Below are 12448 nucleotides of genomic sequence, written 5' to 3'. Positions count from 1 at the left end.
TCTCATTAGTTGTCACCTTTACTACAAAATTAGAGAACTATTTGTTTCTTCCCTTAACTTTAAAAAGAAATATTTCAGTAAAATGTTGAATTTAAAGCCCTAAAAGCTATCCCTTGGCTATTTAGCATTCACCAATATTTTTTTTTTGCCATCAGGGCTTCATTAGATATGGTGTCTCTCATATGAAGAGACAGTGGAGAAAACATAATTCCTTGATCTGCATTTATTCCTATTTTTACCTATAAAGAAGTGTTAGGATCTATATCTGTGTTTCATCAATTTTTTTTAAAAAAAAGAATGAGATAGTTGTTTCCCTGTTGGGAAATGGCATTCTCATTTTCTGCTTTTAGCTCAGGGGTATGATGCTATTATGATTAGCCATTGCTGTTAGCCCTGCAGGTTGCACTGGTGAAAGCATGTTTGCAGAACTTTTTAGTGCAGCTTAAAGAAGCTGCTGGAGAGCACAGTTGATGTTTGGGGTGTTTTAATTCCCTCTGCTGAAGATAGCACATGCCTCAGGAGTGAGAGTTTCCAGCATTTGAAACAGCAGATTCTAGCAAACAAATTGCATTGCTTCTGTAAAGTGAATAATCTGTCTAATGGATGGCACGTGTTATGTCATGGTGTTGAGGAAATCAATTCCAGCAGATGTGCAGCTGTCTCCCAGCCTCCAGCTGCTGCCTCCCTTATGCTTCGCACCCAAAAGACTTGGAAAGTATTTTTGGTAACAGGGAAGGTGGATTTTGGTGTATTTTAGTCATCTTGGACTAAAAAAAGCATTTGGTGTTTTGTGAATTGTATTGCTTTAAAAATTGTTTGGTCTGTGTCCATTTCTAAATTGGATGGTAACATTAGACTCCAAACAGTAGTAACAATCAAAAAGATAATTTTTAAAAAATCTAATAATGCATTTCTCTGACACATAGGTTAATCCTTTTATTAATATGGTTACTCTGTATTCAGTAAAAACCCCTACAAAAGTTGTCATTGTTTTCAGAATTTCGTATATGCAGTTTCCGTGTGGAGCTTGGAGCATTCAAAAAATTTTTCTGCAAAATATTTTTTTTGCTTTCATTTAAAACAATTCAGACTTCTTATTGACTTTGAAGTTCTCTTTTGAAGTAACATTTGACTTCTTTAATATCTAACGAGCTCTTAGTTTAATACAGAGCTGTCATTAAAAAAATGGTGTCCTGCTTTTTCTCTTACTGTCATTCTCATTGCTGGTTGTGAGGAGCAGTGCAGTAAATACTTTAATTCCTGAAGACATGTGCTTTAGTAATAAATTAAATGATGACTTTAATGATGATACTGCATAGGCAATTCTTTTGCAAGGAAATTCATTGCAGTAGTACTGGTGTTAGAACTTGGTCTTTTCATGCAGTTATTAGGCACAGTAAAATTCACAGCACAGTGGAAGAATGAAAAGTGACAGTTGCTTGTTAGAATTTAAATGGCATAATAAAAAATTACGATCCGTGCGAGAACTTTTAATTGATCTTTTTATGCACAAGTATAATCCTGACACACTGCCAAAATAAAGGTGCATATGAATGAAATTACTCTTTCTTAGTTAATTGCATGGATTTATTTCTTAGACCCTTCTCCTTGAAACAACTCTTCTGTAGAAGGCTGAATTTTAAAGATGCCTACTAGTTTTGGGGGATTCTCTTTTTACTTAAATACTCATAGTAATTTTACAGTACTTCTATGTATGTATTTATTAGAGAGGTTCTTAAATGGTCTTGTGCAGTAGATTGTATATATGGTGAAATCTGCCACCTTTTCCCCTTTTTGTAATATATTATTCATTACTTTTTTTGAAGTCTTTGCCAGTAGTGTACTGTACTGAAATTGCTGTACAGTGGTTGCTGTATGATGATGTTCAAGTCCTACCTCCTGGTGGAAATGTTCTTTTAGTTGAGTTAGTGAGTTATGTAGGATATCTTCCTGCAAGTAAATAATTGATCTAACAGCTACAAGAATGTATCTATATAGATATATCTGTGCAGAAATCTAATTGCAGATATTACGTCCCCGATAGTTATAACATAAATAGCTTTTTTTCTGAAGGTTCTCAGATTGACACCTTCAATTACTAGATTTGTCACGTGCCTAGTCTTTTCCCAGGAGTTGCAATAAGTGTCAGTATCTGGTGTGCAGGAAAATGGGATGTGACAAGAATAATGTGTAAAGAATATTTTTTCAACTGCTATTACTGTAACATGTTCCTTTAACGAACAAAAATTTATAAGCATGTCTGCTCAGACTGGAAGTTATAATCTCCTACTGAACTTCATTTTAGTGGAAATTTTTGATGGTCTTCATGATAGATGGTGTTGGTATCCCAGCTTTTAATGCTGATGATGACTTCTCCATGATGAGCTGTCCATAAAATGTTTGCTTAAAGTATTGATGTGTTCACAAAGCTAGATGGGCATGCCAACACTTCTCACCCTGGGCTTTCAACTGGAGGAATCTTAGTTTTATACAGAAGAGCGTATTTGAAGTTCTGGTGGCTTCACAGTTAACTCTCTTGATTTTATGGTTTTGAGATGCAGATGCTGAAAATAACTGTAAGGCATTTACCTCTATTTCTCTTCTGCCGTGCAAGTCACTTGTGGAACTTTACAGTTACCCTGAACGTGTCTCAGTTTCCTGTGACCACTCTTTTTCTGATGCATATGGATTGTTTTAGTGTAGCTCATGTTGCATGGAAAAGTCTTGGAAGGCAGCTACAGCCAGGGTACAGTATGTCACGTTGGCATGGAAGTAATGCTGTATCTGCTGAATAAATAGCCACCCAGCTCATTTATCATTTCCCCCTGTGTGATAGCTATGTCAATTAAAACAGAGGAAGTATCCCTGGTTCAGTCTGCTGCTCTGGATACGCTCCTGCGCTGCTCTCCGTGTGTTACGGTGTCAGTCCTGTGTGCCCTTTACCATGGCTTTCTGCATTTCTCTTTGAAACACTCCGCTTGTTTCTCTGTTTTTTGTGCTTTTGTCCTGCTTCTGCTCAGGACTTCGGCACAGTGTAGAGTTACGTACCCTGATATTTGCTCACTGTTTGAATAGATTCAGCTGCCCACATGGAACATCAGCTGTCTGAGCTGATCTGTGATGACTTTTCTTAAAAGGATTATGTTGTGCTATGTTTGTGTCTATGCATGTTTTGAAAAATCAGTAAACTAGTGTATGGTATGCTGTGTTATACTTCAAGTGTTGGTCATATAATTTTTGTTTTGTGCTCAGATTCTTTTTTATAGTAATTCTTGATGTAAACTGTTGGTAATTTGGCATCAGTTAAAAGAAAATTTGTGCTGATGGATTTAAAAGCGGTTTCTATTCCTGCCTTGCTGTGGTAAGTGTAATCATTGTTCTGAAAATATTGGTTTGGTTTTTTTTTTTACATTATCAATGCTACAGTTGTCTGTGTAACTGCTTATTGACAGAGATGATGTTAGTTTCAGAATCCTTGCACTGTATCAGGTGAAAATATTCCCTAATCTATGCATCAGTGTGATGCAGGAAATCAATGTGGTGTGGGTTGACAGGTCTTTGCAAATGAGCAAATGAGTGTAGAGCAAAGTCACAACTTGAGTTTTCTATACAGGGTTGTTACTACTCTTGATGTCCTAGGAAGATAGTAATTATGAGTATTTTTATATACCTCAAATCAGGCCTTTTTTGTCCCCCTCATACTTCAGTGTCATTTGAGTTGGTGGTTTGTTGAAGTTTCTCATTTTGATCTCATATTCCAGTTCATAAGAGTCTCAGAAGTGTCATGGGAACCCCTGCAGTCGCTCTCCCTCCAGGCTGATGGGAGGTGTTTGCCCTGCCACCTCCTCTCCTCAGGACATTGTATAGGAGGAGCTGTCAAGGTTTGTATAGGAGGAGCTGTCAGCTTCTCTGGTACCTCACAGGATCACAGTGTCATTGCACAGTGCTGGCTGAAACATTCAGCTAACTCTGTTTCCTTTCAAGTCACTCTAAGGGTCTTGCTTTGGAACTGCTGGATTAATGAAACTGGTTTTAATTCAGAAGGATGACTTTGAGTTTATGGGAGCTAATTGATTCTTTTTTTTGTGTTTTGAAGAAATATCCTTTGCTTGAAATGAATCACAGGAATTTTCACCTCCTTTCCATCTCCCAAGAATTTCTCTCATGTCTTTGATATGCTCTAAGCATACTTGAATCCTACATTTCTGCCCTGGTGTAGACAAGCCAGTTATGCAACTATTGCGTTATTAATACAGCTTTAGAAAAATCTGTTGTTTAATGTCCTTAAAGCTTGTGAGACATTAAGGTTCTTGGAAGTGTATCTTTCTATGATCATCATAGGTAATAAATCTTCCAGTATTTCATGAATAGAAATTAAATGACATGCCTAAATAAGATGTGTCTGCCCCAGGAAATCTGTTTTGTCATTTAGCAGACAATTCAGTCTCCATTTCAAAGATTTGGCTTGTCTTAGAGAAGACCCTCTGTATCTATACTGCCAGCAAAGTAAACCAGCCAGGCTGTTTAATATGTGAGAATTAAAATAACATACTGGGTTTTTTTCTGATCACTAGGGAAACCTCCGGAGTCAATAAAAATTGACATGTTGTCCCATATTTTCAATTTTTAACAGTATAGCAAATCAATTTTTGCTGATTTTTATTCAGCAAATTCAGTGCTAGTATTTGACTAACAAGTGTGGCTGAACTTAATGACTTTCCCAGCTTTTGCTGCATTAGGCTATGGACACTTCTCTTCGTATTTGTATGAATATATTCTAGTAAATTAAGAAAATTCAGGTGTCACCTGGGAATTGTTACTGAAATGTCTCTGTTAATTTGATACAGAAATCCTTATGACCTCTACTAAATGGCATTTTTCCTTGACAAAAATCTGTTTATACCCTTGAGTGGTATACTCTGTTAGTAATTTAATGATCTTTTTAGAATTGTCTTGGTTTCTTGATCACTTAATAGGATGAAGTAAGATTCACTGAGGATAGCACTGGAGTTGGATTATCCGACTCGGGGAAGCTGTATGGGCCACTTCAGAGTTTAAATGCTTTAACCTTTTTTTGCCATTGGTGGTTTGTATTAGGAAGTAGGTGATGATGGACCTGTTCTGTCACTTCTGGTGTTGACTGTAAATGTTTCTCTAAAGAAAAAACAGTTAATGGTCAGAGTAAAGAACTCCTGTTTGAAATGTGATTAAATGAAAAATTCAATCTCTTCCCAAGTGATAGGGGAGATAGTCAGATATTTGTGTGTAATCTGGAAAACATTGTCTGTAACTGGACAGGATGGTATCTTCCACGTTTCAGTGATGAGCAGAAACCATTTTGGTTTTTCTTGGCATCATTTCTTGGTACGTTGATTTCTGAGAGCTTTGAGAACCACTTTAGTTCTTTGAGAATAACTGCTTTGTGAGGTTGTGCCTTTGGGGATATTGGGTCACTAGTAATAATTTCAAAGAATGTTAAAGTTACCAAGTAGCAGTTTAATAGAATGAGTGACATCCTTAATAATTTTTGGGCTTTGCTTAATTTACCATATGTAGTTTCATGTGTGTATAATTGCCTGGACCACCAAACTGGTGTCAAGTTAAACAGTAGCTTCCTTCTTCACATATTTGTAGTCCAGCTGTGCTATCACAACCCCTCAAAATGCTAGCTTTTGAAAGGTATAGAAGATACTGTCTGGCAGCTCTAGGAGGTTTCCAGAACTCTACCTAATTAATAATTTTTGACAAAATGTGAAATAAATGTTATAAATAGGTATTTGTCAATGGTTAAAGATTGTCTGGCTTAACAGCTGAGACAGTTTTTGTAATCTTGTAAGCCCCAGAGGTGGAGAATATCTGTTGCTTTCTGTTCTTCATTTTTGGGTCCAGTAACACATCATCTTGGCCAAAAGATAGAAAAACTGAAGAATATTTAGAAATGTATTAGTAAACCTTGCTCTCAACACCTCTGCTCTTAGTCACACCTGAGTCACTTTTCCTAAGTATCTTCTTGAAAGATAATTAGCATCATAGTGAATGTAAATTGTGAGCGTATTTATGATCTCAGAGTTTTGCAAAATGGCTCCCAGAATTTGTGCATTTTGTTTAGGATTAGGGCTGGGTGTTGTTTTGCCTCAGTGTCACTGGATTTGTTTTCACCGCTGTCTCCAAAAAGACAGGAAGAAAAGGAAAACTACTATAGTAGTTTCTTCATGAGCAGAAGCAAATTGTCCTTGGTCAATTCATATTGTCATTAAGTGCTGCTTTCAAAGGCCTGAGGAGTAAACTATTCTAGAGACAAAACACTTCTAAAATTCTGAGAATTTATTTTATTTATGCTTATCGTCAGCCGAGATGGAATACTCAAGTACATTGTTGGTGTCAGTGGGCTTTGATTTTTACTGCAGTTCTCTGTATTATGTAAAACAAGACTGTAGATGAGCCTTCTATTAATATTTGTCTCTTACTGTCATATTTCAAGGTTGTATTTGTTACTAGCATTTTTCTGTCTCAGCTACTCTTGGTAAAGTATCTTTAAGGGTCCCAATTATGGATGCTCTCTTACCTTTTTCATTATTTAGATATGTTGTACTTTATCTAGAGTGTGCAGCATGATGCTCAATGTGTTCTGGAAGAGGTTGGCTGAAACCATACGTAAAGTGATGGGGCAGTGTGAATTGCCTAAGCCGCAGATGTGTTGTAACCTTTCTAAAATCCTGCATGGGTTCAAAGATGGTACATGCTGGAAATGCTTTTTCTTCCCCTTCACTGATGAAGTATATTACAAGTTTGTAAAGCATGTGCTAGGCACTAGAGTAAGCAGTTAAAACTTAGCACAAATTATTTACTAATCAAATATTTTCCTTTTCATTTTTAATATGTAAATTTAGGAAAAAAAAAAGTATGTACTGTTCTTTGAACCTAGGCTATAAGTGCTTAAAACCTCATGTAAGAATTTATCATTTGGAAGATGCTGTTAGGGATGGGACCTTTTTTCACTTAGGCAGATTTTTCCAGAAAAGCAGTCTTGGTAAGCCTCAAAAAATAGTTTGCATTTACACAAAATGTCTCTAAAAGTTGAAAAGTGTATCAGCAGATCCAATCTTTATATTCCCTGATTCCTAGTATTGTCCATACTATTAACCTGATTTCTCTCATGCAGGGAAATTGAGCAATTTTTTTCATACAGTCATGCAGATGTATTTATATATAATTCTCTAGTGAAAATGTTTCTGGTACTTGCTTTAAAGATACTAAAATTAAACCAGAAGACATCTACTTCCAGAGAAGGTCCCACCATGCCCCTCTGTAAAATATTATTTATTGGCTAAAAGTCCATGGTTGTCACTTAAAACCATTAATTCTTGTCCCCATGGGTGAATTAATAAGTATAGATATAGTCAAAAAAATCTCCTTGACACTTTACCTCAAATCTTACAAAACAGATTCTTGATTTGTATTTTGTTAATCAGGCTTTTTGTTGTTGTGGTTATCAGTTAAACTGGAATATATTTACCAGAACTTTTGAGAGCAGGGACACAGAAGGTGGAAAGAAAGGTCTTGGCTTGTTCCTCTTTCTTTTCTGTAGAATCCTTCAAGAGAATAGTTTTGTCCTCTTTTAACTGTTCAAGGGTTTTGACATATTTACAGCTGTGGGTTCCAGAGAAACTGCACAAGGAGATTGCTTGGGACAGCAAGCAAATCTGTTCTCTTTAAAGACAGATTTGGGAATTGAATGGTCTCACGGAACAGTTGATTTGGGCAACCATCCTCCTTACAGAAGAATCCAATTTTGCTTCAGCCTCCTGCACATTTCTCTCTCCAGTATCTCCAATAGCATTTTAAAATGTTTACCTGCGTTTTGTGGGGGAGTGGGAAGGGAAGGGAGGCAAGGATGTGATGCTTGGAGCAGTACTGCACCACATTCGAGTCTGCAGTGGAGAAAAAAAGTACCTACAGAATATACAGGAGGATTTGCAGTGGGATTCCTCCCCAGCCTCTTTGTTCTTGCTTCTTCATAGATATTTAGTTTCCATAACAACACAAGGTAATTATTTAATGCATGCTAGGAGTTGGGTTTGTTGTGGTTTTTTTTTTCTTTTGCTACTTGTGTTTGAAAGTATATTACATATAGAATAAAACCTCAGGAGCAATATGGTAATGCTGTTAATGGCTTTTGTTCTGAAACTAAAATATTAAACTGATAAACATGTTGTAATATTTGGGAACGGCATCTTAGTTTTATTACTTTGAGCTAACTTGTGATGTAGTGTTTGGTAATGTGCAAATCTGGATTGAGGCTAAAGGATGACATACAAAATATCATGTCTATTGTCAGTCTTTAAAAAAATTCAACTCTTAAACCATTCAAGATGTTACTCAGACTTACCCAAATGTAGCATTGTGATAAACTGCAGCTTCAATACTTACCTCAGTTGCAACTTGACTGCCTTCCAGCCTGTACTGCAAATTGCTGGTCTGAAATACCTACTCAAAAACCCATGAAGGAGTGGGCTCTAAATTATTCTGGTTTCTGGTCCATACTGTCTGCTTGTTTCAGTGTGTTAGGGTAGGAACTGCAAATGATTGCCTTTAAGGACAGCGAGCACGTTGTGTCTGATGAGAAGCCCCGATGCTGCTGTGCTGAGCTCTGTGTGGCGCGGGCCTGTGGAGGTGAGGGGAGCACCGCTGCTTGCAGCAGTGGGAGCAATCCGCCGTGTGGCTGAACAGAACCGAGTGATGGCGGAGATACATCTGTTCTTCCCTGTGCGACTTGCTGGTGGGCAGAGGGTGCCATTGGCTTCACTTCAAACTTGCAGAAAGGACAGAGCTATTGAGAATCCAAGCCAAAAAGCTAAGTTATAAAAGAAAGCAAACATTGTGCTTCAGTTTCTGCTGTGTGCTGAAGCTGAGGAGCTGACATTTCAGCAGCAGAACGATGTCTTCATAGAGATGATGAGTACAGGCTGAGTCATGTAATTTTCTTCTTCAAAAATTAAAATTAATCTGCTGTACATAAAGTTTTTCATTGCTGCCAGCTCACTCTGAAAACTTAGTTATGCCATATTTGTCGGTGTAATTGCAAACTATTTTGTCTGTCTTTTCTGTTTTGTTTGTTTGGGGTTTTTTTCCCTAAGAGAAATGTATGTAGGTTTTCCAGCAGCTTACCAACAGCGTGCATCTAAACAGCCACAATGTCACCTTCTCTCTGCATCACTCTGCTAGTCTTTTATGAACTTGAGGCTTTTCCTCATAGCAAGTTAGATTGTCAAAGTTCAAATGTAAGTTTTGTCTCTGTAGGTCAGTTACAGTCACTTGGAGGTTAAACAGCAATGTGGATTTTTCTTTTTCTTTTCATTCTGGGATTTTAATTTTTAGTATTTTAAGCAAATGGGCAGTAATATAAACTAAAGTCTTAGGGTATTTGATCTTTGCCTGAAATAAGGTATACCCATGTCTTTAATGACTGGATAATCACTTTGGGAAGGGGGAAGTCTATTTCTTTGAGCTGCATTCTATCAGGTGTAGTACCTGTTGATGTGCTGTTTCTGAAGTGAGTTGTGTCTTGTCTTTGTAGCAGTATCATCAGGGGCTGTTAGGGGAACAGGTAGGGCACGGTGTGGAGCTGTGCAGGATACCCTTGAAATCTGGGTGGTAGAGGGAAGAGAAGTTATTTCAGTGGTTTGAGATTCAGAATATCCAGTGATGTTACTTGTTGTGTTTCCATCATAGTTTTTATGAGCAAAAGAAATAATGGAAAAAAATCTGGAGGAATGTCTAGCAATAAGGATCAGTAATATGCAAGGTTGCTCTTAAATTCTTTTGGCTCTGTCAGCATTTTGGTTTATTTCTTAATCCACTTAATAAGCGATTTTTTTTTTCATCTCAAGTTATTAATATGTCTTAAATTACTGATGGTTACATGTAGTGGTGGTATATGAATTTCTTGATACTGTCTTTGTGCCTGGATGATGATTCCAGATTCTTCCTTGTGTCTGCCTGCTTTTGCCTCCTATAGAGAATTTTTTTTTTTTTTTGCCCTGGACTCAGTCAGGACTTTACTATTTAGCCAAAGGTGTCTCTGTTTCCCATAGCACCTCTTCCAGTAGTCCAGAGCTGTACTGCTCTTTGTCATTTCTCTCAGGTTCTTAACCACCTCTGTCTGGTCACTGTAGCCAAGGCTGCCGTGGCCATCCTGGGTTGTGAAGAGCAGACCCAGCTCTGCATCAGCCTTGATTGGCCCAATGCAGTACCTGTGTCAGAACCTTCTCTATGTCACTCTGCAATAATGCAATCAAGTTTGAAATAAAAACATGCCTTCCACTCTGTTAAATACTAAAATGAGTCCCAGTTGATTAAAAGAAATCATGATACTGTGTAAAAAATGGACTATAAACTGGTATATTTAGTGTAGTCATTTGCTTTTCTGTGTAAAACAGAAATTGTGAACACTCTTTCAATGACAGTAAAATATAATACAGGGAATTTCTCTGCATATATAATCTGTGTCTTATGAGACAAAGGCAGATTATGTGCATCAATACAAGCTTTAGAATCAAAAAATTATTTCCATGTGTGCCACATAATCATGTGGGAGGCCTTCACTGTGAACAAGCTGGTGATATTTTTCTTCACAGAAGTCTGAAAAGAAATTTCTGTGGTAACAGTGACATTTGCTAATTTGGTCTTAGTTATTTCTTTCTCTCTGATAAAATGTAATTTGCCCTAATAGGAACTATTGTGTACAGGTTCTTTTTATAGAGAGATGTGTGTTAACCTTGCAGACTGTTTAACTAGTGGTTTTCTGATGCTCTTTCCTTATTTTTATCTCTGTTCTTTCAGTGGAAAGTATTTCGAAAAGAAAATCATGAAATGTGAAAACTAGCCTTAAAACTTGATTATTTTACTGCTTCAGTTTACTTCCTGATTTACACAAAGAATTGTGTGTAATTTGTGCTTTACAGTTTCAACTACAGTTTCAGCTTCCTCCGTGATGTCTTAATGGAGGCTGAAGAGATCAATGGAAGGTCTTCACTGCCAAGAAACATTAGTATCACACTTCTGCAGTTTATTTAGTGGGTCTTGCCTGAGTGTAGGTGCTGAGGAATAAACAATTAACCCAGTAGTTTCTGTGGGATTCAAACCTTTACATCCTTATTTGAAAACTTCACATCCATATCATATAGTATCTTCACCTTTCAGTTGAAGCACACAATGAAAGATTCCCTCTTTATATGCATTAATGTTAAATTTTAATTATTTTGTTTGTGGTGTTTTTTGAACTGTTTTCTATTTAATAAATATTTATATTTGGGATAGTTAGAAATATTTGGTAACTATGAAGCCAAATAAAAGACACTAGAGAAAATGTGGCTCAAAAGTGATGGATATTGTTCCTAAATAATCATTGTTAAATCAAGGTGTTGGCCATTACATATCAAGGCTGAAGGAAGGAATTTCTGGGCTACAGTTCTCTTGCCTCTTAACCACGAATCTTTCTCTTCTTATGGAGTTGCCTGTGTACTCTCAGGTGTTCTGCCTTGTCTCACCTTCTGACACCACCACCTGTGATCTGGTGGTACCTTGCTTTAGAAGACATTTGTTGCAAGTGGCCTCATCTGTGATGTCCTCTTTTCTTTTTAAAATGTAAGGTTTTCACACAACTGAAAAACAAATAGAGTTTTAGCTATTCTTATCCTCCTAGGGAGACAGAAATTTCCTTGTTATTTCTAAGGGGGAAATCCAGATCTGTAGTTCTTGACGTCTTTTTTTAATCTAACCCATTTGACCAGGTAAGACAGTAATCACTTCAAATGATGGCTACTTTCTTTTGAGAGCAACTATAATTAATGTAAAGTGTTTCTTCTGTGTGACACCAGTGTCTTGTAGATTTGAAGGATGGAATTAATTTGGCTTGTTTCCATAAAACAAGGTCAGGGTTGTTTGTCAGGCTTTTTTCTGTACTCAGTATCTTGCTCATCACATGGAGCCCTTTTTTTTCCTTCAGTGTTTGACAAAAGATGGAATTTTTCCCACTATAAATTTAGATTGTTTTCTTAGTATTTAGCATAAGGCAAAACTTAATCTGTATAATTTTTTTTGTTGTGGAATCAGACATTTTCTTACAGAACTAAGTAAGTATGTGGCTTTTTAAAAATGCTGCTTTTGGGGTCTTTTAGTTCCTGTATTTTTAAACAGATAAGAGCAATTCTTTTGGAAGACTGATACAGCCTTCGTTACTTGCATCCTACATATGAGATACTGATTGATGGTTTTGACAACCATATTATATATCATATTCAGAAAAAAATTAAAAGGTATTTTCTTCTCTTTCTCCAATCCTTCCCTGCCCTTATGACTTGGCAAGTCTTGGTCTGCTTGCTAAAGATTCACACACTGGTGAAAATGTCACTAATTGCTGGTACAGCTTGGGGGGAGGTGTGGGGGG

At 36.9% G+C, this 12448-nt stretch overlaps 1 protein-coding gene across 6 annotated transcripts in view; it reads left to right on the top strand.

Moving 5' to 3' along the window:
- SIPA1L1 (signal induced proliferation associated 1 like 1) overlaps positions 1 to 12448 on the top strand; it is a 200492-nt gene that overhangs the window by 95469 nt on the left and 92575 nt on the right. The gene's annotated exons all lie outside the window — the stretch shown is intronic.

The sequence above is a fragment of the Prinia subflava genome, chromosome 5 (assembly GCF_021018805.1).
Source record: "Prinia subflava isolate CZ2003 ecotype Zambia chromosome 5, Cam_Psub_1.2, whole genome shotgun sequence".
Taxonomy (NCBI): domain Eukaryota; kingdom Metazoa; phylum Chordata; class Aves; order Passeriformes; family Cisticolidae; genus Prinia; species Prinia subflava.
The sequence above is the reverse complement of the archived record's forward strand: the minus strand, read 5'-3'. Positions and strand labels throughout refer to the sequence as shown.